Genomic DNA, 24,919 nt, shown 5'->3' with positions numbered 1-24,919 from the left:
TAGCACTGCTATTGAAAGGTTTTTAAGTTCCACCAAAGTCACCTTTAAGTAGGCTGCGGAAAGACGAGCAATAATAATTCGCTTCTACCAGCTTCTTTGTTTAGAATGACTGTAATTTTCTGATTATTGTCTGCCAAGAGTGTCAAAATGGAGAATCGGATTACTTGGAAGAATGCTGATATTTCCCAGAATGGAAGAAAAAAAAAACATTTAAAATGAGGTCACCCAAATAAATAGTTTGAACAAATAAATAAACAGAAAGTACAGTAAAAATAGCAAAATTTTGTGTATTAAATAAAAAAATTGGGATGGTTTCAAAAGAGCCGAATGTGCTGCAATAATTACTGACGAAGCCACGAAATGAAACAGCAATACTAACAATCAAATAGTTCGTGGTAACGAACTGTAGTAAGGAGCGACCCGGCTCAATAGTAACCAAAACTCTAAAAAATTGAAGTGGTCCTAAAATGTCGCAAGAGGGCTCATTCTAACGAAAATGAAAAGTTCTAGTTCCCTTTTTAAGTGACCAAAAAAATTGGAGGGCATCTAGGCCCCCTCCCACGCTCATTTTTTTCCCAAAGTAAACGGATCAAAATTTTTAATAGCCATTTGGTTCAGCATAGTCGAAAACCATAATAACTATGTCTTTTCGGATGACTTACTCCCCCACAATCCTTGGGGGAGGGGCTGCAAGTTACAAATTTTGACCAGTGTTTACATATAGTAATGGTTATTGGGAAGTGTACAGACGTTTTCAGGGGGATTTTATTTTTTTTGGGGGTGGGGCTGAGGAGAGGGGGCTATGTTGGAAGATCTTTCCTTTGAGGAATCTGTCTGGGGGAAGAAGAATTCAATGAAAAGGGCGTAGGATTTTCTAGCTTTACTATAAGAAAACAATGAAAAATAAACATGAAAACTTTTTTCAAATGAAAGGAAAGAGTAGCATTGAAACTTAAAACGAACAGATATTATTACGAATATGAGGGGTTCTAATAATACTTTAGCATAAAGAGCGAGGTATTTAGGAGGAGATAAATACCTCGCTCTATATGCTAAAGTATTTTTAGTAATTTCAACTGTTTATTCTACGGCCTTTCTGATTCAGGGGTCATTCTTAAAGAATTGGGACAAAACTTGCGATTTAATGTAAAGAGCGAGGCATTAACGAGGGTACAAACCCCCTCGTATACATAATAAAAATATAAGGTTATGAAAGTTTGTTGTGTAAGTTAATTCTTAAGTTACGTATATTTTTTACTAATAAAAACATTCGTTAAAAATTAAAAGTTCTAGTTGCCTTTTTAAGTAACTGAAAAATTGGAGGGCAACTAGGCCTCCTTCTCCACCCCTTATTTCGCAAAATCGTCTGATCAAAACCAAGAGAAAGCCATTTAGCCAAAAAAGAATTAATATACAAATTTCATTTTAATAATTTATGTGCGGAGAGCCAAAACCAAACATGCATTAATTCAAAAACGTTCAGAAATAAAATAAAAAAAAACTAATTTTTTTAGCTGAAAGTAAGGAGCGACATTAAAACTTAAAACGAACAGAAATTACTCCGTATATGAAATGGGTTGTCCCCTCCGCAATCCCTCGCTCTTTACGCTAAAGTTTGACTCTTTGCCACAATTCTACTTTTTAAAACAATTAAAAGCTTTGGCGTAAAGAGCGAGGGATTGCAGAGGGGACAACCCATTTCATATACGGAGTAATTTCTGTTCGTTTTAAGTTTTAATGTCGCTCCTTACTTTCAGCTAAAAAAATTAGTTTTTTTTTTATTTAATTTCTTACTAAAGAAGCCTCTTTATCGATATTAGTGCAGCCAACGGATGACGTGTTTTGCTCCTGTGGAAAAAAGGGAAGGTGGTTGCTTTCTATAGGTCGAGTTAAGTGAGGCTACTAGCGCTCTGTTTTTTTCATTTCAGGTCAAAAATCTATACGAAAAATATCACTTTTATAACCAAATGTTTTTATTATATCTATCAAAATGTAATCATTTATTAATAATAACTATGCATGAATTTGGAGATTTCTATTTGGTTGATTGTTGGGTTGTACTGCTGTGTCTTAGGTGATTGGATAAATGAATAATATGAAGACCTAGTGCAAATACTTATTTATCTCAAATGCCAAGGAAGGAAAACAGATCTTCTTTTCTTCTTTTTGTTTATTTTTTACTTCAGTTTTTTCCTAACCTCATAATTATCTTTAACACATTAAAGATATTATACAAACAAAAAAGTTAACATTTTTATTTGATTTGAAATTTTGAGGTGGGAGAAGGGCTGTAGACCTTTTATACTTTTAAAAGGGAGGTTAAGTTTTCTCAGGTGTTACCATATCTACTCTATGAGTCTTTGTCAGGAGAATTTTCAACTGAGCAATATAGTACGGCCGTCCAAAGGTAAAGACGCGTATATACATGAAAACTCACTTTCCGAGTTGAATATACCTTTAAATTCAGCTCAAATGGGCGAATAGAATGGTATATGCAAGAATGTTTTTGTGGCAAAAATTACGCAAAAAATATTTTTGTGGCAAAAATACGTATCTGCAGCATTTTCCTTCGTTTGCCAAAGTTGAAAAATCAACGTTTAGCAGTGTCAGCAAACTTTGGCATGAAAATTAATTTTGTAATTGGAAAGATTACTTTTTAAAAACCAATCCTAACAGCTTGTCACTTCAATCCTCCGTCTAGTGTGGCGCAATACGTTGTAAAAGTGACGTACAACTTGAGAAATTTTGAAGACGATTTTCTCAGAATAATGAAAGTATATATACGAGCTTTTACAGTTGGACGAACGAAAGGATTATAGGTGATTCACTCATTCTTTTCAGGTGTAAAACCTCAAAAAACACCATTTAAAATACTTGAATTTAACATATTTTAAATAAAAAACATTTTTTTAAACTGAATGTAAGGAGCGATATTAAAACTTAAAACGAACAGAAATTACTCTGTACATGAAAGGGGCTGTTCCCTTCTCAATGCCCCGCTCTTTATGCTGAAGTTTGATTCTTTCTCTCAACTCTAATTTTTAAAACAGTAAACAAAAAAAAATTAGCGTAAAGAGCGGGGGATATATTTTTACTAATAAAAACGTTCGTAAAAAATTAAAAGTTCTAGTTACCTTTTTAAATAACCAAAAAATTGGAGGGTAACTAGGCCTACTCCCCTGCTCCTTTTTTCTCAAAATCGTCTGATGAAAACTATGAAAAAGCCATTTAGCCATAAAATTAAATTTAATATACAAATTTCGTTTTAAGTATTCATGTGTGGAGAGGCAAAATCAAAATACGCATTAATTAAAAAACGTTCAGAAATGTCTATTTAAATCTGAGCTTAATGAAACTTATATATTTAAAATCAGCTTTAAAATGTGATTGTTTTGATGTAACTATTGCTATAAAAATTGTGTTTTTTGGAGTTTCGGTTACTATTGAGCCGGGTCACTCCTTACTACAGTTCGTTACCACGAACTGTTTGATTCTTCTCTGAAACTCTGTTCCCATTCATTCAAAACGGGAATATGGTGCGAGCACATGCGTAAAACGCTTATTCTTGGCTTTTTATATGATGTCTTTGTCTAGCCTTAATTACATACTCCATTTAAATAACACGTGGAGCGTTAGAATTTCTTAAGAGATCTTGACTACTTGACTTTCCTAGGAGACCTGTGGGATTGATATGGTAATTAGAAACTCTACAATGGATGAAAGTACGTGGTGCTGGCCAGTGTTGTTGATGGATGTTTATTGATTGGTTTTATCAATGATTACTGACTATCAGCAAGAATATCTGCTTTAAGCGGACATGTCATAGATTGCAAGCTTTTTCTTCGCGACCGCACTTTCATCTATGGAAAACTCTTAAGAAACGGACATACGTTGAATTTGATCATTAGGAACGGTTCTGTCTGTTTAATTTGAACGATTATTTTCGTGTTTTTCCTTGTTCCTTGGATGTTCTTTATTTTGATGGTTTAACATAGTAAAATGTAAAAGTCTTAGACAGTGAATTGGCAAAAGAAAAATAAATAAATAAATAAGTAAAAGCGAAAAATTGAAAACAAATCAAATTCGATTTGGATAAGGCTGTAAATCCCCGCTGTGTTCAGTTCTCTCCACAAAGAAGGTTTTATGTTGGAACAAAGAAGTGGAAGAAGGTGGCGGAAGGCCGCCACCAAAGCTACATTGAAAAGAAGTGCAATAAAACTTTACCAAGATATTTTATTGTTTCGAAAGCCAGTTTACTTTTAGTCTAAATTTCGATAGTTAGCCTACACAATTATACGAGCCGACGCAAATCGGAAAAAAAAATTAACGAAAAAAGATCGATTCAGATTTTATCAAAACTACTGCGATTTTATAACCAAAAATCGGTTTTTTCAACTTATCTCATATTCAACCTCCAAACATGGAGTTCGTGTTTCTTGCCATAATGAAACTAAAAGATAAAAACACAGTTTACGCAATGATGCAGCCCAAAATTTTGGGATTATTCTCCGTTAAACTAAAACATAGAGTTTCAAAATAGAAAATGAGATTCCTTGTTGTATTGGAATTACTTTCCGCACTATAATTCCTCAAAAGAACATGAGTACTGGACATGTCTAAGAGGCTTGTGGGATTGATTCGATAATTAGAAAATATCGGATGGATAAAAGTAAGTGGTGCTAGTCAGCGTTGCCGATAAGGTAACTGTGTTCTTATAGACTGGCTTTGTCAAGGATAATTGATTTCCAGCACGAGCATTGGTTTTATGAGGACTTCTGATCTATTGGAAACCTGTTCTAAACGATAGGATCTAGTTCTAAACGGGGCCTAAACTAGGACCTGTTCTAAACGGTAGGATCAGCCCATGCGAGTCCATATTTTTGAGTCCATGTATTTGAGTCCATTCTATTTTCTTGAATCAATGTGACACCATATTTTTGAGTTAGTTATATTTTTTATGGCACTTGGTATTAACCAAGTGACATATAGCAATCGCAAATTCTGTCGATCTGTCGGTCCTGGTTTTGCTACTTTAGACCCTTCCAGGTAAGATAGGATGAAGAAATTTGGCAGGCATATCAGGGACCGGACCAAATTAAATTAGAAATAGTTGATTTCCCAATTTGACCATCTGGGGGGAGTGGGAGCGACATTAAAACTTAAAACGAACAGAAATTACTCCGTATATGAAATTGGTTGCCCCCTCTGCAATCCCTTGCTCTTTACGCTAAAGTTATTAATTGTTTTAAAAATTAGAATTGTGGCAAAGAGTCAAACTTTAGCGTAAAGAGCGTGGGATTGAGGAGGGGACAACCCATTTCATATACGGAGTAATTTCTGTTCGTTTTGAGTTTTAATGTCGCTCCTTACTTTCAGTTAAAAAAAACTAGTTTTATTTTGTAATTTCTGAAATGAATTAATGCATGTTTGATTTTGGCTCTCCACACATAAATTATTAAAATGAAATTTGCATATTAATTCCTTTTTTGGCTAAATGGCTTTCTCTTAGTTTTGATCAGACGATTTTGAGAAATAAGGGGTGAGGAAAGCCTAGTTGCCCTGCAATTTTTCGGTTACATAAAAAGGCAACTATATATTTTAATTTTTAACGAATGTTTTTATTAGAAAAAATATACGTAACTTAAGAATTAGCTTACGTAACAAACTTTTATATTCTTAAATTTTTATTATGTATATGAGGGGGTTTGTACCCTCGTTAATACCTCGCTCTTTACACTAAATCGTAAGTTTTGTCCCAATTCTTTAAGAATGACCCCTGAATCCGAAAGGCCTTAGAATAAATAGTTGAAATTCCTAAAAATACTTCAGCATAAAGAGCGAGGTATTTATCTCCTCCTAAATACCTCACTCTTTATGCTAAAGTATTTTTAGAACCCCTCATATGCGTAATAATCTCTGTTCGTTTTAAGTTTCAATGCTACTCCTTACTTTCAATTGAAAAAACTTTTCCATGTTTATTTTTTCATTGTTTTTTTATAGTAATTTAGGAAACCCTGCGCCCTTTTTACTGAATTTCTGTTCCCCCATGACATATTTCTCCAAGGAAAGATCCTCCCACATAGCTCCCTCCCCTCAACCCCACCCCTAAAACCAAAAAAAATCCCCTGAAAAACGCAGTGCACTTTCAAATAACCATTATTAAATGTAAACACTGGCCGAAGTTTGTAACTTGCAGCCCCTCCCCCAGGGACTTTGGGGGAGTAAGTCATTCCCAAGGACATAGTTATTATGGTTTTTGACTATGTGGAACAAAATGGCTATCTTAAAATTTTGATCAGTTGATTTTGGAGAAAAAATGAGGGTGGGAGGGGGACTAGGTGCCCTCAAATTTTTTTGGTCACTTAAAAAGGGCACTAGAACTTTTCATTTCCATTAGAATGCGCCCTCTTGTGACATTCTAGGACCACTTGGTCGATACGATGACCCCCTGGAAAAAAAAAACAAAAACAAACAAATAAAGACGCACCCGTGATTTGTCTTCTGGCAAAAATACGAAATTCCACATTATTGTAGATAGGAACTTGAAACTTCTACGATAGGGTTCTCTGATACGCTGAATCTGATGATGTGATTTTTGTTAAGATTCTATGACTTTTAGGGGTTGTTTTCCCCTATTTTTTAAAATAAGGCAACTTTTCTCAGGCTCGTAACTTTTGATGGGTAAGACTAAATTTGATTAAACTTATATATTTAAAATCAGCATTAAAATGCAATTCTTTTGATGCAGCTATTGATATCAAAACCCGATTTTTTAGAGTTTTGGTAGCTATTGAGCCGGGTCGCTCCTTACTACAGTTCGTTACCACGAACTGTTTGATTTGATGTTTGGAAGGATATCATGTTTCAAAGCTATGATTTTAAATCCTGACCGGATCTGGTGACACTGGGGGGAGTTGGAAGGGGGGTACCTAAAATCTTGGAAAACACTTAGAGTGGAGGGATTGGGATGAAACTTGATGGGAAAAATAAGCACAAGTCCTAGATACATGATTGACATAACCGGAACGCATCCGCTCTCTTTGGGATAGTTGGAGGGGGGGTTAATTCTGAAAAATTAGAAAAAATGAGGTATTTTTAACTTATGAACGGGTGATCAGATCTCAATGAAATTTGATATTTAGAAGTATATCGTGTCTTAGAGCTCTTATTTTAAATCCAAACCGGATCTGGTGACAATGGGGGGGGGGGTTGGGAGGGGGAAACCTAAAACTTGGAAAACACTTAGAGTGGAGGGATCGGGATGAAACTTGGTGGGAAAAATAAACACAAGACCTAGATACATGATTGACATAACTGGAACGGATCCGCTTTCTTTGGGGTAGTGGGGGGGGTGGTTAATTCTGAAAAATTAGAAAAAATGAGGTATTTTTAACTTACGAAAGGATGATTGGATCTCAATGAAGTTTGATATTTAGAAGGATATCGTGTCTCAGAGCTCTTATTTTAAATCCCGACCGGATCTGGTCACATTGGCGGGGGGAGTTGGGAGGGGAAAACCTAAAACTTGGAAAACACTTATAGTGGAGGGATCGGGATGAAACTTGGTGAAAAAAATAATCACAAGCTCTAGATACATGATTAACATAACCGGAACGGATCCGCTCTCTTTGGGGTAGTTGGGAGGAGGGGTTAATTCTGAAAAATTAGAAAAAATGTGGTATTTTTAACTTACGAACGGGCGATCGGATCTCAATGAAATTTGATATTTAGAAGGATATCGTGTCTCAAAGCTCTTATTTTAAATCCCGACCGGATCTGGTGACATTGGGGGTTTTTGGTGTGTGGGAACCTAAAGTCATGGAAAACGCTTAGATTGGAGGGATCGGGATGAAACTTGGTGTGAAAAATAAGCAGAAGTCTTAGATACGTGATTTACATAATTGGAACGGATCCGCTGTATTGGGGGGGGGGGGGGATAATTCTGAAAAATAAGAAAAAATGACGTATTTTTAACTTACGAAGGAGTGATTGGATCTTCATGAGACTTCATATTTAGAAGGACCTCGTAACCCAGATCTCTTATTTTAAATCTCAACTGGATCAAGCATAATTGGGGGGGGGGTAGTTGGGGGGGACCGGAAATCGTAGAAAATACTTAAAGCGGCGAGATCAGGACGAAACTGGATGGGAAGAATAGAAACCTGTTTAAGATACGTGACTGACATAACCAGACCGGATCTGCTCTCTTTCGTGGAGTTGGAGGGGGGGGGGGTAATTTTGAAAACTAAGGTATTTGTAACTTACGAAAGGGTGACCAGATCTTAATGAAATTTGATGTATAGAAGGATCTTGTGCTTTAAAGCTCTAATTTTAAATTCCGACCAGATCCTGTGACATTGGGTGGAGTAGGAGGGGGAAACCGGAATTCTTAGAAAACGAGGAAATTGGCGTATTTTTATCTTACGAATAGGTGATCGGATCTTAATGAAATTTGATATTTAGAAGTAAGTCATGTGTCAGAGCTCTTATTTCAAATTCCAACCAGATCTTTTGACATTGTGGGAGTTGGAAGGGGAAATCTTGGAAAACACTTGGAGTGGAGGAATTGGGATGAAGCTTGGTGGATAGAATAAGCAAATGTCCTTGATACGTGATTGACAGAATTGTACTGGATTCTCTCTTTTTGGGGGAGTTGGGGGGAGGGGTTCGGTGATTTGGCGAGTTTGGTGCTTCTGGACGTGCTAGAATGATGAAAATTGGTAGGCGTGTCAGGGAGCTGCACAATTTGACTTGATAAAGTCGTTTTCCCAGGTTCGACCATCTGGGGGGCTAAAGGGAGAGGAAAAATTCGAATAATTAGGTATTTATAACTTACGAGTGGATGATCGGATCTTAATGAATTTTGATATTTAGAAGGACATCGTGACTCAGAGCTCTTATTTTAAATCCTGGCCGGCATTAACCCTCTTATTTTCCCTTTTAAATCAATCTATTAATTCATAGAATTTTGCTAGAGCTCATACCATATGATCTCTTGGCTCTTAGCTCTTCTTGCCTCGTCACAAGTGCCATATGAGCTCTTAGCTTTTGTTTAGTCCATGTGAGTCCATATTTTTCAGTCCATGTTTTGATACATATTTCTGAGTCCGTTCTTTTTTTTCAAAATGTTTCATTGCAAATTAAACATGTTTTCATATTTGTAATTAATACAAAATTATGAGGAAAAGGCATTTTTCTTTAAATAAAATTTAATTTACTGTTGATAGGCACACACTGGTTAAAAATAAATGAAAAAAAATATAAATGAAAAATTAATTGTTCATTCTTATTCAATAAGTTGTAGTTTATTATGTTTATTTATAATAAGTTGTATTAATCTATAGGCATAATATTCAATTGCGCTGCATTTCTTATCCATTTCTTTGTTAGTGGCTGCATTTATCAATTTAATATTAAAGTGATAGCCGTCCGCTCCATCCCAGAAAATGATAGGATATTGTAGGGCATCGTAGCATCGATGAGTTTAAGCAATTCTTGTCAACTGATTGTATCGCCTATAAAAAATATTATCTCGAGGTAAGAACTGATCACCGACCATAACGATTGCCTCTTCGTTGATAGTTGCGTATCAGTAGGCATCAATTCGATTGCTGTTTTGAACAGAAGCACTAAATTATTATTTTTGTGGAAAAGATGTTGCAACTGGGAAACGATAGTCCTTTCAACGTCGTTTTTTTTATCATCGGTATCACTTTCAAGTTGTTTGGTTTGTTTTACCTTGGCTTGGCTTTCGTCACTATGAAATACATATCGCCGAACCTTTGTCTTTGTAACTAAAATCTGGTAGGCATTGATGACCTTATCCAAGTCAAAATCCTAAACCCAATCATCATCGCTATCATTTTCAGTTTTGATACGTTTTAACTCTCGCTGTCCAGGTTGATTTCCATCTAACTGCGCGGTTTTGCGTTCCTTAGCCGCAAGCCTTTTGGCATTAACTCTTTGAGCAGCTTCCTTGGCTGTTTCTTCTGCCATTGTAGGATTTATACTAAAATTTCTCTTTGAATTAACTATTTGAGCAGCTTCCTCGGCTGTTTCTTCTGTCATTTTAAGATCTATACTAAAAATAACTTTTTTAGATGCCTTCTTATATGCTCATAATGACTTCATATACAAAGCCTTTGACGTCATATACAAACATACAAAATACATACATGACGTCATAATGCTCAATCCTTATAATGACGTCAGTGGACCGATATGACGTCAGTCGACAAACAACTAATCTATATATATATATAAAAATAAGTTGTATGTGTGTGTGTGTGTGTGTGTGTGTGTGTGTGTGTGTGTGTGTGTGTGTGTGTGTGTGTGTCGAGTGACGTCATGTTTGTGTGTCGACTGACGTCATTATATGGATTAAGCTATATGCGTCATGAAGTTGTTTGTCGACTGACATCATGTTTGTCAACTGATGAAATTACATACCGGGACACAAATGACGACCGGGACACAGGGAATATAAATGACGACCGGGAACCACAAAGAGAAATTACAGACTGGGACGCCCGGACACAAACCATGACGGGGACACAGGGAATATAAATGACGACCGGGACACAGGGACACAACTACAACGGGGACGCTGGGGGCACAGGCGGGATATATAAATGACGACCGGGACGCAGGGATTGTTCGAATAGAAATTACAGACCGGGACACAAATGACGACCGGGACACCGGGACACTCAAAGAAACAACTTCATGACACATACAGCTCAATCCTTATAATGACGTCAGTCTACAAACATGACGTCAGTCGACACACAAACATGACGTCACTCGACACACACACACACACACAGACAACTTATTTATATATATATATATATATATATATATATATATATATATATATATATATATATATATATATATATATATATATATATATATATATATATATACATATATATATATATATACATATATGTATATATATATATATATATATATATATATATATATATATATATATATATATATATATACATACATATATATATATATATCTATATATATAAAAATAAGTTGTCTGTGTGTGGATCTGTTGTCTGTGGATCAGTGACAAAACTGAAAACTGAAAAAACTAAAAAAAGGCAAAAACTACAAAAAAAACTAAAAACTAATAAAAAAAATAAAAAAGCTAAAAAACTAAAAAAACTAAAAAAAGGCAAAAACTACAAAAAAACTAAAAACTAATAAAAAAGCTAAAAAACTAAAAAAACTAAAAAAAGGCAAAAACTACAAAAAAAACTAAAAACTAATAAAAAAAATAAAAAAGCTAAAAAACTAAAAAAACTAAAAAAACTAAAAAAAGGTAAAAAACTAAAAAAACTAAAAACTAAAAAAAAAACTAAAAATAGGAAAAAACTGAAAAATAAGCTAAAATAAAGGTAAAAACCAATAAAAAACTAAAAAAAAAACTGAAAAAACTAAAAAAAGGCAAAAGCTACAAAAAAAACTAAAAACTAATAAAAAAGGTAAAAAAGCTAAAAAACTAAAAAAAAACTAAAAAAACTAAAAAAAGGTAAAAAACTAAAAAAAATAAAAAATAAAAAAAACTAAAAAAAAGGAAAAAACTGAAAAATAAGCTAAAATAAAGGTAAAAACCAATAAAAAACTAAAAAGAAAAAAAGGAAAAAACTAAAAAAAATTTTCATCTAAAAAACTAAAAAAAAACTAAAAAAGGTAAAAACTAAAAGAACTAAAAAAGAAAAAAATAAATGACGACACTCAAAGAGAAAGCGACCAGGACAAAAGGAATGTTCGATTAGCAATCAACAAAGCACCGGGACACAGGGAGTATAAATGACGACCAGGACATAAGTAAAAAAAAAAACTAACAACACTAAAAAGAAGGTAAAAACTACAAAAAAACTAAAAAGAAAAAAAACTAAAAAAAGGCAAAAACTACAAAAAAAACTAAAAACTAATAAAAAAGCTAAAAAACTAAAAAAACTAAAAAAAGGCAAAACTACAAAAAAAACTAAAAACTAATAAAAAAATAAAAAAGCTAAAAAACTAAAAAAAACTAAAAAAGCTAAAAAAAGGTAAAAAACTAAAAAAACTAAAAACTAAAAAAAACTAAAAAAAAGGAAAAAAACTGAAAAATAAGCTAAAATAAAGGTAAAAACCAATAAAAAACTAAGAAAAAAACTGAAAAAACTAAAAAAAGGCAAAAACTACAAAAAAAACTAAAAACTAATAAAAAAAGTAAAAAAGCTAAAAAACTAAAAAAACTAAAAAAAGGTAAAAAACTATAAAAAATAAAAAATAAAAAAAAAATAAAAAAAGGAAAAAACTGAAAAATAAGCTAAAATAAAGGTAAAAACCAATAAAAAACTAAAAAGAAAAAAAGGAAAAAACTAAAAAAAATTTTCATCTAAAAAACTAAAAAAAACTAAAAAAGGTAAAAACTAAAAGAACTAAAAAAGAAAAAAATAAATGACGACACTCAAAGAGAAAGCGACCAGGACAAAAGGAATGTTCGATTAGCAATCAACAAAGCACCGGGACACAGGGAGTATAAATGACGACCAGGACATAAGTAAAAAAAAAAACTAACAAAACTAAAAAGAAGGTAAAAACTACAAAAAAAAAGAAAAAAACTAAAAACTAATAAAAAAACTAAAAAATCTAAAAATCTAAATAAACTAAAAAAGAAAAAAAAAGGAAAAAAATAAAGGAGAAAAACAAAACTAAAAAACGAATGTATATACAGACCGGGACACCGGGATACAAATGACGACCGGGACACAGGGAATATAAATGACGACCGGGACACAGGGACACAACTACAACGGGGACACCGGGGGAAACAGGGGGATATAAATGACGACCGGGACACCGGGACAGGGAATGGTCGATTAGCAATCACCATCAACAAAGCTCAAGGGCAATCATTAGAATCATGAGGTATAGATCTGAATACAGATTGTTTTCCCATGGACCATTATATGTTGCATGTTCAAGAGTCGGTAAACCTGACAATCTATTTATACGCAAAGACAATGGGACAGCAAAGAATGTTGTATATTCGCAAGTTTTACGTAGTTAAAACCATATATATATATATATATATATATATATATATATATATATATATATATATATATATATATATATATATATATATATATATATATTCACAGGTGGGACATAGGGACACAACTACAATGGCGCGTAACTATTATGGCGCGTAACGACTTACGCGCGCGGGGGGGGCTTGGGGGGGGGCGCGAAGCGCCCCCACCAACTAGGTGTTGGGGTGGCCTGAAGCGCCACCCCAACAGCTAGTATATATATATATATATATATATTAACTCTTTTAACTTTTAACTCTATAACTACTAAATTTAAAAAACTATACATACACCTCCCCCGGGGAAGGCTCAAACAGCCTGATGTTGGACGGCTGAAATCCTCTGATTCTCAACCTATTTATTAAAAAAAAATAAAAATAAAGAAGAACAAAAACACTCTCACTCAATTACCCTTTAATACCAGAATATGCATAAATAAAGGCTAACAATAATAAGAAAAAAATTATCCCCCCACTTCCAATAAATATATTTTTAATTTTACTTTAAATGACCCAATATGTTCCGCCTCCCTAATGCCAGCTGGGATATCATTCCAAATAGCCGGAGCTAATTACCTAATTCCGAAAGCTGCACGTGTGATGTCTCGGTACTCAACAATAAAATTATCCGTCTCTCTAGTCTCATACCTGTAAAGTGAACGATGTACTCGAAAAATATTGGTAAAAACTGGAGGACATACATCATTGCAACATCGATACGCAAAAACAGCAGCTTGATAATCTCGAATCTCCCCAATGTTAAGCACTCGTAATTTGTTAAAACAGGACGCGGTTTTATTCACATTTTCTACATAATTACCAAGAAGACGTACTGTTTTATTTTGTAGGATCTGCATTCTTTTAAAATATGCATAGAAATTATTAGACCAAAGGACACAACCTTGAGAAATATAAAGTAAATATTTGTACGATAGAGTTGCTAACTCAAAAGAAAATCGAACTGAATTCGAAATGAGAATCGAACTGAATTTCATCTGGAAAGAAACAAAGCTGAACATTAAACCCGAAAATTGAATTTTGGTAGATGGACATACACTTTTTAAGGAGTCAAAATTATGTTTTTTTTTTATGCACAAAACTGAATTGTAGTTTCAACAGAAGACGAACAAAAGTAAAATCTAAATTCACGCTCTATGAGAAAGCAGCAAATAACGATTTAAAACTATTTGTTCACTTTGAAAATGCAGCTTACAGAGCTGCAGCCTGCAGAATTTGAAATTTTAGCTTGGAGGGCTACAGATTACTGGGCTATATCTTGCAGGGCTACAGTTTGCAGAGAGCGTATTGTTCTGAAATGTAGGCACTTCGAAAGGCCGAGGAAGATTTTTTAATTTTTTCGTATGAATAACAGTTCAAATAGGGATAAGCCCTTTTATTAGATAGTGAACAACAATGATGAAAATCTCTGGATATTTCGATCACATACACAGTGACAGTTTATGACGGCACAGTGACAGCTTATGACGATGATGAACGGAAAGAAAGGGATGTAGAGTTTAAAGTTCTTTCAGTCCCACGGAACTATATCTGCTCTTAATTATGAATTGAAAATATTACAAAAAAGGTCAACATTCTCTTACAGCTTATCAATAGATTTCTTTGCCTATAATATGGTGATCCTAATGCTTGTTAATTGGCATATATATATATATATATATATATATATATATATATATATATATATATATATATATATATATATATATATATATATATATATATATATATATATATATATATATATATATATATATATATATATATATATATATATATATATATATATATATATATATATATATATATATATATATATATATATATATATATATATATATATATATATATATATATATATATATATATATATATATATATATATATATATATATATGTATATGTATATATATATATATATATATATATATATATATATATATATATATATATATATATATATATATATATATATATATATAGATATAATAGCTGTTGGAGGCACCTAGTTTCGGGGGCGCTTCGCGCCCCCCAAGCCTCCCCGCGCGCGTAAGTCGTTACCGCCATATTAGTTACGCGCCATTGTAGTTGTGTCCCTGTGTACCACCTATGAATATAGATAGATTTATATATGTGTTTTGAACTACGTAAAACGCGAATATACAATATTCTTGGCTGTCCCGTTGTCTGTGCATATACAAAGTCTTATGTACTTATAATGACGTCATATACAAACGCTCTTTTTACAAACAAACAAACATGCATACACAAAACTCGTATTTATATAGATAGATAGATAGATAGATACAATACAAATTAACTGCGTAAAACTTGCGAATATACAACATTCTTTGCTGTCCAATTGTTGCTGCATATAAATAGATTGTCAGGTTTACCGACCCTCGAGCATGCAACGTACAATTGTCCATGGGAAAAACAATCAGTATTAAGATCTATACCACATTTTTCTAATGATTGATCTGAGCTTTGTTGATGGTGATTGCAAATGCTAATCGAATTGGGAATTGCAATCTTTTAAATTGAAAAGACAGATCCGTTGGAATAATGGGAATGCAAGGAATAAGAACAGCCTCACCCTCAAAAGGCCCTGTCAAGATTGTGGCCTCTATTACGTTTTCCATTGTTTTTTTTTTTTACGGCAAGTCGCGTGCCATTGCAAAGCTTTGTTGGGTTTATGTTACGTAACAATATTATTGGTACGCCTATTTTTAGTTGTAGCACGTGTGGTGGAAACCATGAAAGATCCACGGAATTTAAAAATTCAGATGGATAATTAACCGCCTCATTTGGTTCCAAAACTGTTTCGACCGACTTGTAAAGCACTGCCTGGTCTCGAATCCTGGTCAAAACAATATTGTTGATTTCGTGGACGTCTATATTTTTGGGTACAAGAATCGCTCTTTCACTTAGCAATTTATTATTTTTATAATTGTTTAGAATATCCGGAAATACATTTTCAATCAATTCATTTTTTAAATACTAAAATAAAATACTTCATATTTAAAAAATAAACCTAGGATTTTCGTACTCAAACTGGTTAAAAAGCACTACTGGGTATTGACCTCTTAAATTGTCAAAAACTTCAAAAATAAGAATAGATATTAAAGAATAGACAACAATATGTGGAAGATTTTTCCACATGTTACAGACCCAAGAGACAAAACTGTTTGAGCCAATTTTTCTGTTCACTTCTGGGGGATACAACTTGTATAAGTGTTGTCTAGTGGATATTTATAAAATCGGACCTAATTCAGTGATATTGTAAACTCGAAAGTTGTAAGCTATGCATTCACCGACTGTAAGTAAATCCTTCAAGTGTGGAACTAACCTTGTCACACACCTATGTACGGTTTCCACTCGTAGCCTATCAGAACGGTTTAATGGACACCAAACACTAGGGTAATACTCAACAATACTTAACCTCACTTATGTCTTTTACGGCGTTTTAAAGTCGTGTAATTGAACTTGCAAAAAGGTAACTTTTAGAATACTGAGTTGAGAATTTGTTATTTTTCTTATAAACACTGCATGTTTATCAAACTTTAGATTATCAAAGAGTTCGTGGCAACGAACTGTAAGGAAGAAGTGACTCGGCTTAATAGTAACCAAAATTCTAAAAAACAGAATTTTAATATCAATAGATAAATCAAAAGAATTGGACTTCTATTCTGATTCCAAATATATAAGATTCAATAAGTTTAGTGTTGCTCATCAAAAGCTACGAGCCCGAGAAAATTGTTTGATTTTCAAAAAAGGGGGAAAACATTCCTTAGGGGTCAAAGAATCTCAAGAAAAATCCCACCACCAGATTCAGTGTATCAAAGAACCTTACTGTAGCGGTTTCAAGCTCTTATCAGTTACAATGTGGAATTTTTCATTTTTTGCCAGAAGAGAGATCATGGAAACATGTGGGTTTTTTTTGGGGGTGGGGGGTGTGGAAGGGGGGAGGGTCGTATGGAACTAATAGTCCTAGAAGATCGAAAGAGGGCGCATTCAAATTGAAATTGAAAGTTCTTGTGACCAAACAGATTGGAAGGCAACTAGTCCCCCACTCCATCCCTTTGTTCCCCATAGTCGTGCGACAAAGCCATTTTGTTCAGCATAGTTGAAAAATTCATTAACTATGCCCTTTTGGATCCTAATAGCCCTCAGGAAAAGGACTGTAATTTATGAAATCCGCTCATTGTTTGCGTATGGTATTTGTTATTGGGAAGTTTCCAACCATTTTATGGAAGGGGGGTTTCTCACTTGGGGGTAGGGGGGGTCATGTAGAAAATATTCCAAGGGGAGGAATTTTTCTCGGCTTGAATTTTCCAGGGGAGATTTTGCACTGGAGAGATTTGACAGAATTTTTGTACAAGATTATTTTTATTTGTTTATTTTCTCTTTGCCAACTCAATATTGCATGGGAACTGTTCCAGGGGAATTGTCCGGGTTTGGATTTTCGGTAAAAAGTTTTCATGGAAGTTGGGATATTTTGAGTGATTAGAAAAAAAGATTAGAAATTACCGTCTTTTCCAAATGAAGGTATGCTAAGGAAAATTTTTAAGGCTGAATCGTCCGCAAAAAAAAATTACAGGGGGGGGGGATTTCGGCGAGGATGGAAAAAATTTAGAGGGAATTTATGGGGGAGGTGAATTTTACATGGGAGGAACATTCACGAACATAAAATTAAGACGACTCCATTTGTGCCATGCATCAACGTCAACCTGTAGAATTGCGGTCATGCCGAAAATGACGGGTTTAAAATTTCAGCTGTAGAAATCAGATTTTGATGATACAGTTTTAATCAAGATCAGACTATATTTTAGGAGTATTCACCCACTAATTATACATATTTTTTCTGCTTATCAGTTTAAACTTAATAAATTTTATGTATTGAGCTTAAAGTAAAAGTAATTTAAAAAGTAAAGTAAAAAGGAATTTCCTAAAATATTTTTTTCCAACCTGAACTTATTTTATTACTTATTTTATGCTTATTTTAACTAAATTTTATTTTATTTTGATTTTTAGCGTATTTTATTATATTTATTTTTACATGACTCTAAATGCAAAACTACTTTTGATTTGCCAGCCTTCAGGGCTTTTATTTTATTATTACTTTTATTTTGTCATCTTATATTTTGTCGTACAATTCAAATTTTTTATTATTAAGCAACCCTACAAAATGAATATTATTTCCAAAAATTGTTAGTATACTATATAGCTGATCGTCTATTTTTAAACTCTGTATCTCTATATTTTGGTGGAGAAAATTTGTCCGAACACAAAAGACCAGAGAAGTAACATCTCTATAATATCATAATAAAACTGTGCCTTCATTTCATTGGTTCCACTTCTGTGACGTATTAGCTCAGCTCTTTTTTTTGTAAGATGCAAGTCACAATATTGCTTATAATGTTTAAACTGTAACGCTCAACATGTTCAAATAGCCCCACCTACTAGGATATGGTCGGATTGTCCGCGTGAAGTTGAAAACGGACGAAGGGTCGAAAAATTTGTGTCACCAAATTTGCTTACAATTGTTCGTAATCTCTGTGTTAAACATTGCTTATAGTTCATCTTTTCAATAATATTGCAAAAATTGCATATTTGTATCTTATTAAATATTTTATTTAAATACTTTAACTGGTACTTAGAAGATATCTTTTTTAAATTAGAAATTACAAAAAAAGTATCACATTACAAGTTGAGAATTAAATGACCCTTAGAGACCCTAGATCTAAATCAAAATATTGGTAAATAGAAACTTCAGCTATAATTGTCAAATATTATACTGTTATTGTATTATATTTTTCAATAATATTCGAATATTATTGGACTCACTTTCTTTAAGCAGAAACTTCTTATGTATCTTTGATGTACCTATAAAAATCGATATCACCTATGTAAAGAAGATGAGTTTTCATTCCAATGGGTAATATCTCAGTGTTCTAAGTTAAAGATGAAATACCATAATAATTTCTTCTATGGAGCCCGAATCGCGTCTTTCCGTTAAACTACAAAAATGCTCCCTTTTTAGTGTTCCTTCTTGTTCGCAAACAAAGCAGTAATATCCCACAGGATTGGTAAATTCTAGAAGAGCTCGGAAACCAAAAACGAGTCACGTACTCTGAGGGATAAAATAAGAATCTGTTTTATATGGAATTGTCCTATTGCATTTCATTTTGTAGATCATGCTTTATTAGCACAACTAGGCCAGACTAATGAATGAGTGACTAGGCTTCTGCCTCTTGAATAATTCTTCAGAATTCCTTAGAACAAGGGAAGAATAATCTTCCAGCTAATTTTAAGCAATAGTCTAATTGCTATGTATCTTAAGATAGAAAATGTTCATAAAGAATTTTATAAAAAGTATTAGATGGCAATAATCCCTACAAAGGCACCATGGCCTGGAAGAAAGGTGCTGAAAATACCCGACATTTAAACACTAACACAGAAAAAAATTGATTTTGGATTGTATGGTCACTCAGCCGAAACTAAACCAACTCCATAAAATCCAAGGCAAAACTTGAAAAAAAAATTTCAGAGAGGCCAAAACTTATTAACCAGTTTTTCTTTTTAAAGAGTCCAACAAGCAACACCAACTAGATGACTCAGAGATCGTCTACAAAATGCATCGTCTACCCAACTTGCAAATATTATTCTAACAAACTTTAAAGACAGTATAGTTAGAACAGAAGAAAGTTGTTTCACTGTTAAGACTTGTGTGACAGAAAGGAAGTTATAATAAAAAGAAAAAAAGAACATAGCGGGAGCTACCAGCTCAAGAGTCTTTTGAATCTTATTACTACGAAGTCACCAACCTTCTTTATCTTATGAAACAATGCTATATTTGGAGAACTCTTTTCTCTATTTTTTGTTAAGCATATTAAACCTTATATCCTCTTATGCCTCCAAAGGCACTAAGGACATTGACAAGTATTCTTCAGTCTTCATGGTATCCTGCCACTGCTAGTATAACTTCCAACTTGAGTTTCAGAAACATGTGAAGAGTGATCCGAGTCTTATGTGTGGCATAGGGTGTTCTTGGAATGACCCCCTTTCCTCGATCCATTAGGTTACGACTGGAAGTTTGCCTTGGGAGTTCTAAGATATCCTTTTCTCAAGATGTGGCCTATATATTACCCTCAGCGACTGAAAATGATGTTGGTATTTTTCTGATCTCAACGTTTAAAACTCGATCTGCCTAGTGTATGTTCAGGATTCATCGGAAAAGTGATTTTTCAAGGACCAGAATCCGACGGTCTTTCATTGAATATGTCATAATTTGATTCTTAACGGATAAAATACCATAGTACGCCGTGCCATAGTATATAATACCATTGTACGCCGTGTCATCTATATATATAAAAATAAGTTGTCTGTGTGTCTGTGTGTCGAGTGACGTCATGTCGTCATTATTACGATGACGTCATTAAAGGTATTTAAGACATTCGTTCACGGAAAAATGTTCAATTGTAAAATGACTGAAGAACCTACAATGTCAACAGCCGAGGAAGCTGCTCAAAGAGTCTATGCCAAAAAACTTGCGGCTGATAGAGAAAGTAAGAAAAGAAAGCGTGCCGAGGAATCACAAGAACAGCAAGAAAACAGGCTTGCGGCTAAAGAACGCAAAACCGCGCAGTTAGATAAAAATCCACCTGGACAGCGAGAGTCAAAACATATCAAAACTGAAAATGATAGCGATGATGATTGGGTTTGTGATTTTGACTTGGATAAGGTCATCAATGCCTACCAGATTTTAGTTAAAAAAAAAACAAAGGTTCGGCAATATGTATTTCATAGTGACGCTGAAAAATAAAGAAGAAAAAGAAAACTCAAAACAGAAAAAAGGTAAAAAACTAAAAAAACTAAAAAGAAAAAACACTCAAAGAGAAATTAGAGACCGGGACACAAATGACGACCGGGACAGAGGGAATATAAATGACGACCGGGACACTCAAAGAGAAAATACCGACTGGGATACCGGGATACAAATGACGACCGGGACACATGGAATATAAATGACGACCAGGACACTCAAAGATAAATTACAGACCGGGACACCGGAACACAAATGACGACCGGGACAAAAATGACGACCGGGACACAGGGACACAGGGAATATAAATGACGACCTCGACACTCAAAGAGAAATTACAGACTGGGACCCCGGAACACAAATGACGACCGGGACACAGGGAAACAACAACAACGGGGACGCCGGGAGGCGCAGAGGGATATATAAATGACGACGGGGACACAGGGAATATTCGATTAGCAATCACCATCAACAAAGCTCACAGACAATGGGACAGCCAAGAATGTTGTATATTCGCAAGTTTTACGTAGTTAAAAATATATATATATATATCTATCTATATTCACAGGTAGGACTCAGGGACACAACTCCAATGGCGCGTAACTAATATGGCGCGCAACGACTTACGCGCGCAGGGGGGCTTGGGGGGCGCGAAGTACCACCCCAACAGCTAGTAGTATATAATACCATAGTACACCATACCCTAGCACTTGATGTGCCATAGTGCGTCAGAGTCGACAGTGCATAAAATTCACAGAAATTTTAATTTGACAGCATATCCCATCTTGTTGTCATCACACTTTTTCTGAAGTGGCGAGTTTGAAATCACCATGCTCACAGAGTTAATTGCTCAGAGAGCTATTTATTATCTGAATTTTAAAGAGAAGTAATTTACAATCATTAGTAGACACAAAGATGCCAAAAAGAAGGAGCAGGGGGATTCTCTGGAATTTTATTACTTATTTTTATTCTTAGAGATTATCCCTAATTAGGAGAATTAGGCCAGACTAATGAAAGGGCAAGAGCCTTCAGCCGCTTGTATCTTTCCTCAGTATAGCTTAGAGCTAATAAGAAGGATTTCCCAGATAATTCCAAGCAAGAGTCTGATTGGTATGTAAAGTATTTAGAAATCAGATTAAGTATAAATAGAGCGGGGTTGATAAAAGAGTTGTTTTGCTCATTGAGTTTGTGCGGGCAGAAAACAAAAAGACTTGGCATAGACTGAACTAAAATGACGTTGTATGAAGTTTTGCCTAGATATCAATGTAGGATATCTGTAGGATTACTATATATAGTAAGTAGTAATGTACTTACTATTCAAGACATTGAACTAATGAAAAATGATAAAAAAAAGTTGTTATTGGACTAACGAAAAAAATTGTTACGTTATGAAAGTTAATTTAGCATGATTGAAGGGTGATTTTTTCACATGTGAAGCTTTAACTTAAAGTTCAAAAGCTGTAGTTTTTTTTTTTGTTCTAAAATTAATTCCTGAGAAATGCAATGAAAGACCGCTAGAAATGTGAAAAGCTATTGGAGAAATAAAAGTTACGCGCAAAAACATCAATAATCTAATATTACTGGGTATTAGCGGGAAGTATGTATATAATATTATGCTTATTACTAGCTATAAAGAACATAGAAATTACAAAATGAATAGAAAAGAAAGGTTCTAAATTTTACTACAACAATAATGAATAACACATCATATTAGACGCTGGACGAAAAGGACCTCAACCAGACTACAATTTAGAGACAGACCCTTGCTTGAGCTAACTTAAACTAAGGATTCCTCAATAACCAGATCAAACATAATTTTTGAGAAATGCATTGAAAGACCCCTAGAAATGTGAAAAGCTATAGGAGAAATAAAAGATACGCGCAAAAACATCAATAATCTAATATTACTGGGTATTAGCGGGAAGTAAGTATATAATAGTATGCTTATTACTAGCTATAAAGAACATAGAATGTACAAAATAAATAGAAAAGAAAGGTTCTAAATTTACTAAAACAATAATGAATAACACATCATATTAGGCGCTGGATGAAAAGGACCTCAACCATACTACAATTTAGAGACAGACCCTTGCTTGAGCTAACTTAAACTAAGGATTCCTCATTAATCAGATCAAACATAAAGATAACAAATGCTTTTCTATAATTTACTAAAACAATAATGAATAACACATCATATTAGACGCTGGATGAAAAGGACCTCAACCAGACTACAATTTAGAGACAGACCCTTGCTTGAGCTAACTTAAGCTAAGCATTCCTCAATAATCTGATCAAACATAAAGATAACAAATGCCATTATATATGAACGAAGGAAAAAAAACGAACCAGAATAACAAACAAAACTACGAACCTAAATAGGAAAGTAATTTTTATCAGCGAAGGAACGCGCGCGTAAGTCGTTACGCGCCATATTAGTTACGCGCCATTGTAGTTGTGTCCCTGTGTCCAACCTGTGAATATATATATATATATATATATATATATATATATATATATATATATATATATATATATATATATATATATATATATATATATATATATATATATATATATATATATATATATATATATATATATGTATATGTTTTTAACTACGTAAAACTTGTGAATATACAACATTCTTTGCTGTCCCATTGTCTGTGCATATAAATAGATTGCCAGGTCTACCGACTCTTGAACATGCAACATAACTGTCCATGGGAAAACAATCCGTATTCGGATCCTTACCTCATGATTCTAATGATTGCCCTTGAGCTTTGTTGATGGTGATTGCTAATCGACCATTCCCTGTGTCGCCGTCGTCATTTATATATCCCCCTGTGCCCCCAGCGTCCCCGTTGTAGTTGTGTCCCTGTGTCCCGGTCATAATTTATATTCCCTGTGTCCCGGTCGTCATTTGTGTCCCGGTGTCCCAGTCTGTAATTTCTCTTTGAGTATCCCGTTCGTCATTTATATTCCTTGTGTCCCGGTGTCCCGGTCGTCATTTGTGTCCCGGTGTCCCGGTCTGTATATACATTCGTTTTTGAATTGGTATATGATGAAATAAATTTTTGTGTTTTTCCCCTTTTTTTCTTTTTAGTTTTTTTGGTTTTTACTTTTTTTTACTTTTTTTAGTTTTTTTCTTTTTAGTTGTTTTTGTAGTTTTAACCTTTTTAGTTTTTTTTATATTTTTATTTTTATTTTTTTTAGTTTTGTTTTTCTCCTTTATTTTTGAGTTTTTTTCCTTTTTTCATTTTTTTCTTTTTTAGTTTTTCAGTTTTTTAGATTTTTTAGTTTTTTTTATTTGTTTTTAGTTTTTTTTTCTTTTTAGTTTTTTGGTAGTTTTTACCTTTTTTAGTTTTTTTAGTTTTTTTTTACTTATGTCCTGGTCGTCATTTATATTCCCTGTGTCCCGGTCGTCATTTGTGTCCCGGTGCTTTGTTGATGGTGATTGCTAATCGAACATTCCTTGTGTCCCGGTCGCTTTCTCTTTGAGTTTGCCGGTCGTCATTTTTATTCCCTATGTCCCGGTGTCCCGGTTGTCATTTGTGTCCCGATGTCCCGGTCTGTAATTTCGTCAGTCGACAAACATGACGTCACTCGACACACACACACACACACACAGATTACTTATTTTATATATATAGGTATACGAACCTTCCCCCTAAAAAGAACTCATGAACAATTACATCAAATATAAAAATAAAAGATGCTACTATGGATGAACAAAGGAATCCAAAAACGAACCAAAATTAAGAGCTAAACTACAAATCTGAATTGGAAAGAAATTTTATCAATGAATAAGTGAACCTTTCCCTCTAAAAAAAAAAAAAATCAAGAATAATCACGTCAAACATAAAGATGGCAGATGCTACTATAGATGAGCAAAGGAATAAAAAAAAACCAAATTAGAAAGTAAACTACGAACCTAAATGAGAATTAAATTTCTTTTAATATTCTAATATTCT

General features: G+C 33.7%; 1 protein-coding gene across 3 annotated transcripts in view; it reads left to right on the top strand.

The window, feature by feature from the left end:
* The window catches only part of LOC136038492 (head-specific guanylate cyclase-like), a 224,074-nt gene that overhangs the window by 79,432 nt on the left and 119,723 nt on the right, over positions 1-24,919 (top strand). The window lies entirely within an intron of this gene.

This window comes from Artemia franciscana, chromosome 18 (assembly GCF_032884065.1).
Source record: "Artemia franciscana chromosome 18, ASM3288406v1, whole genome shotgun sequence".
Taxonomy (NCBI): Eukaryota; Metazoa; Arthropoda; class Branchiopoda; order Anostraca; family Artemiidae; genus Artemia; species Artemia franciscana.
The sequence above is the reverse complement of the archived record's forward strand: the minus strand, read 5'-3'. Positions and strand labels throughout refer to the sequence as shown.